This window comes from Epinephelus lanceolatus, unplaced genomic scaffold, assembly GCF_041903045.1.
Source record: "Epinephelus lanceolatus isolate andai-2023 unplaced genomic scaffold, ASM4190304v1 scaffold34, whole genome shotgun sequence".
Lineage (NCBI taxonomy): Eukaryota > Metazoa > Chordata > Actinopteri > Perciformes > Serranidae > Epinephelus > Epinephelus lanceolatus.
In genome coordinates this window covers 37,501-42,500 of record NW_027556816.1, presented here as the reverse complement: position 1 = coordinate 42,500, position 5,000 = coordinate 37,501, and positions in this window count along the sequence as shown.

Here is a 5,000-nt window from a genome sequence, read left to right as displayed (position 1 = left end):
ACCAGGGGCACGGAGGCTCTGCTGGAGTACCAGGGGCACGGAGCCTCTGCTGGAGTACCAGGGGCACGGAGCCTCTGCTGGAGTACCAGGGGCACGGAGGCTCTGCTGGAGTACCAGGGGCACGGAGCCTCTGCTGGAGTACCAGGGGCACGGAGCCTCTGCTGGAGTACCAGGGGCACGGAGGCTCTGCTGGAGTACCAGGGGCACGGAGCCTCTGCTAGAGTACCAGGGGCACGGAGGCTCTGCTGGAGTACCAGGGGCACGGAGCCTCTGCTAGAGTACCAGGGGCGCGAAGCTTGGTTTGGAGTACCAGGGGCGCGAAGTGCTGGGCGGTGCGGCCAAGGGGGTTTAGCCCGAGGAGGGGTGCTTAAGTGTGGGTACACAGGGGCGGCCGGTGCGCTGGGTCCCCCGGGCCGGCGGTGGCTGGCCGGAGGCTCCCCCAGAGAGGGGAGAGAAGAGGGAGGGAGGGAGGGAGACAGAGAGCTGGGTGAAGTGAGGATGGAACATGGATTAAAGTGTCCCCTAAGATCTGCCTCCAGTGCTGGGTGGAGGTGGGAGAATGAGGCCTGGGAGGTTGAGAGTCTCCCCCAGAGAGGGGAGAGAGGAGGGAGGGAGACAGAGAGCCAGAGAGCTGGGTGAAGTGAGCATGGAACACAGGGGATTAATTCCCCCTTTAATGCCTGCCTCCAGCGCTGGGTGGAGGTGGGAGAATGAGGCCTGGGACGGTGAGAGTCTCCCCCAGAGAGGGGAGAGAGGAGGGAGGGAGACAGAGAGCCAGAGAGCTGGGTGAAGTGAGCATGGAACACAGGGGATTAATTCCCCCTTTAATGCCTGCCTCCAGCGCTGGGTGGAGGTGGGAGAATGAGGCCTGGGACGGTGAGAGTCTCCCCCAGAGAGGGGAGAGAGGAGGGAGGGAGACAGAGAGCCAGAGAGCTGGGTGAAGTGAGGGTGGTACAGGGATTAAAGTGTCCCCTAAGATCTTACTCCAGTGCTGGGTGGAGGTGGGAGAATGAGGCCTGGGACGGTGAGAGTCTCCCCCAGAGAGGGGAGAGAAGAGGGAGGGAGGGAGACAGAGAGCCAGAGAGCTGGGTGAAGTGAGCATGGAACACAGGGGATTAATTCCCCCTTTAATGCCTGCCTCCAGCGCTGGGTGGAGGTGGGAGAATGAGGCCTGGGAGGTTGAGAGTCTCCCCCAGAGAGGGGAGAGAAGAGGGAGGGAGACAGAGAGCCAGGGAGCTGGGTGAAGTGAGGGTGGAACACGGGGGATTAATTCCCCCTTTAATGCCTGCCTCCAGCGCTGGGTGGAGGTGGGAGAATGAGGCCTGGGACGGTGAGAGTCTCCCCCAGAGAGGGGAGAGAAGAGGGAGGGAGACAGAGAGCCAGGGAGCTGGGTGAAGTGAGGGTGGTACAGGGATTAAAGTGTCCCCTAAGATCTGACTCCAGTGCTGGGTGGAGGTGGGAGAATGAGGCCTGGGACGGTGAGAGTCTCCCCCAGAGAGGGGAGAGAAGAGGGAGGGAGGGAGACAGAGAGCCAGAGAGCTGGGTGAAGTGAGGATGGAACACAGGGGATTAATTCCCCCTTTAATGCCTGCCTCCAGCGCTGGGTGGAGGTGGGAGAATGAGGCCTGGGACGGTGAGAGTCTCCCCCAGAGAGGGGAGAGAAGAGGGAGGGAGGGAGACAGAGAGCCAGAGAGCTGGGTGAAGTGAGCATGGAACACAGGGGATTAATTCCCCCTTTAATGCCTGCCTCCAGCGCTGGGTGGAGGTGGGAGAATGAGGCCTGGGACGGTGAGAGTCTCCCCCAGAGAGGGGAGAGAAGAGGGAGGGAGACAGAGAGCCAGAGAGCTGGGTGAAGTGAGGATGGAACACAGGGGATTAATTCCCCCTTTAATGCCTGCCTCCAGCGCTGGGTGGAGGTGGGAGAATGAGGCCTGGGACGGTGAGAGTCTCCCCCAGAGAGGGGAGAGGAGAGGGAGGGAGACAGAGAGCCAGAGAGCTGGGTGAAGTGAGCATGGAACACAGGGGATTAATTCCCCCTTTAATGCCTGCCTCCAGCGCTGGGTGGAGGTGGGAGAATGAGGCCTGGGACGGTGAGAGTCTCCCCCAGAGAGGGGAGAGAAGAGGGAGGGAGACAGCCAGCCAGAGAGCTGGGTGAAGTGAGCGTGGAACACAGGGGATTAATTCCCCCTTTAATGCCTGCCTCCAGCGCTGGGTGGAGGTGGGAGAATGAGGCCTGGGAGGTTGAGAGTCTCCCCCAGAGAGGGGAGAGAAGAGGGAGGGAGACAGCCAGCCAGAGAGCTGGGTGAAGTGAGGATGGAACACAGGAGATCAATTCCCCCTTTAATGCCTGCCTCCAGCGCTGGGTGGAGGTGGGAGAATGAGGCCTGGGACGGTGAGAGTCTCCCCCAGAGAGGGGAGAGAAGAGGGAGGGAGACAGAGAGCCAGAGAGCTGGGTGAAGTGAGGATGGAACACAGGGGATTAATTCCCCCTTTAATGCCTGCCTCCAGCGCTGGGTGGAGGTGGGAGAATGAGGCCTGGGACGGTGAGAGTCTCCCCCAGAGAGGGGAGAGAAGAGGGAGGGAGGGAGACAGAGAGCCAGAGAGCTGGGTGAAGTGAGCATGGAACACAGGGGATTAATTCCCCCTTTAATGCCTGCCTCCAGCGCTGGGTGGAGGTGGGAGAATGAGGCCTGGGAGGTTGAGAGTCTCCCCCAGAGAGGGGAGAGAAGAGGGAGGGAGACAGAGAGCCAGAGAGCTGGGTGAAGTGAGCATGGAACACAGGGGATTAATTCCCCCTTTAATGCCTGCCTCCAGCGCTGGGTGGAGGTGGGAGAATGAGGCCTGGGAGGTTGAGAGTCTCCCCCAGAGAGGGGAGAGAAGAGGGAGGGAGACAGAGAGCCAGAGAGCTGGGTGAAGTGAGGATGGAACACAGGGGATTAATTCCCCCTTTAATGCCTGCCTCCAGCGCTGGGTGGAGGTGGGAGAATGAGGCCTGGGACGGTGAGAGTCTCCCCCAGAGAGGGGAGAGAAGAGGGAGGGAGGGAGACAGAGAGCCAGAGAGCTGGGTGAAGTGAGCATGGAACACAGGGGATTAATTCCCCCTTTAATGCCTGCCTCCAGCGCTGGGTGGAGGTGGGAGAATGAGGCCTGGGACGGTGAGAGTCTCCCCCAGAGAGGGGAGAGGAGAGGGAGGGAGACAGAGAGCCAGAGAGCTGGGTGAAGTGAGGGTGGAACACAGGGGATAAATTCCCCCTTTAATGCCTGCCTCCAGTGCTGGGTGGAGGTGAGATAGGCGGAGGGCGGCGGGTCGGTCGGGGCCAGCGAGAGCCGAGCCCCGGGGGTGCCTGGCGCGAGCGGGGGCTCCGTGGGGCGCGTGGGGGCCGAGCACCGGTGGGGTCCACCCTTTGGCCGGGCCCGGGGGCCCGTGACCGGGTCGGCGGCGGCCGTTGCGGCGCTCCCCGGCCACGGGGCAGTGAAATGGACAGCCTGGCAAAGGCTGGGCGGAAACGGAGCTCATGCCCCCTTTAATGTCTGTCAAGGGTGAGGAGGGGCGGCGGGTCCGTCGGGGCCAGCGAGAGCCGAGCCCCGGGGGTGCCTGGCGCGAGCGGGGGCTCCGTGGGGCGCGTGGGGGCCGAGCACCGGTGGGGTCCACCCTTTGGCCGGGCCCGGGGGCCCGTGACCGGGTCGGCGGCGGCCGTTGCGGCGCTCCCCGGCCACGGGGCAGTGAAATGGACAGCCTGGCAAAGGCTGGGCGGAAACGGAGCTCATGCCCCCTTTAATGTCTGTCAAGGGTGAGGAGGGGCGGCGGGTCCGTCGGGGCCAGCGAGAGCCGAGCCCCGGGGGTGCCTGGCGCGAGCGGGGGCTCCGTGGGGCGCGTGGGGGCCGAGCACCGGTGGGGTCCACCCTTTGGCCGGGCCCGGGGGCCCGTGACCGGGTCGGCGGCGGCCGTTGCGGCGCTCCCCGGCCACGGGGCAGTGAAATGGACAGCCTGGCAAAGGCTGGGCGGAAACGGAGCTCATGCCCCCTTTAATGTCTGTCAAGGGTGAGGAGGGGCGGCGGGTCCGTCGGGGCCAGCGAGAGCCGAGCCCCGGGGGTGCCTGGCGCGAGCGGGGGCTCCGTGGGGCGCGTGGGGGCCGAGCACCGGTGGGGTCCACCCTTTGGCCGGGCCCGGGGGCCCGTGACCGGGTCGGCGGCGGCCGTTGCGGCGCTCCCCGGCCACGGGGCAGTGAAATGGACAGCCTGGCAAAGGCTGGGCGGAAACGGAGCTCATGCCCCCTTTAATGTCTGTCACCAGTGCTTGGCGGAGGTGCGAGAGGCGGAGATCGGAGGCTCCCAGAGAGGGGAGAGGGAAAAATGGATGAAAATAGGGTAAAACAGGAGAAAGCCTCCCTCCCTCCCTCCCTCCCTCCTCTATTTCATTTGTTTTTCTTTCCCCCAGGGCTTCATCCAGCAGGGAGGTCGGAGGCTTCCAGCCAGGCGAGAGGGAGAGATGTGAGAAAATCGGATAAAATAGAGTGAGCTTTCTCCCTCGGTTATTTCCCGTGTTTAAACCAAAGCGGCCGGAGCGGAGTACCAGGGGCGCGAGTGTGGGACGGGTGAAGTGCCCGGGGTAAGCGGCCGGAGCTCCGGCCGCTTCCCCGGCGCCTTCTCCCCGTCAAACACTTGGAAAAATCTCAGCAGCGGTGATTTCCATCCAGCAGGGAGGTCGGAGGCTTCCAGCCAGGCGAGAGGGAGAGATGTGAGAAAATCGGATGAAATAGAGTGAGCTTTCTCCCTCGGTTATTTCCCGTGTTTAAACCAAAGCGGCCGGAGCGGAGTACCAGGGGCGCGAGTGTGGGACGGGAGAAGTGCCCGGGGTAAGCGGCCGGAGCTCCGGCTGAAAAATTTCAGCAGCGGTGATTTCCAAACCTCTAAGTTTGAGACGGGGAGAAGGCGCGGGGTAAGCGGCGGAGCTCCGGCCGCTTCCCCGGCGCCTTCTCCCCGTCAAACACTTAGAAAAA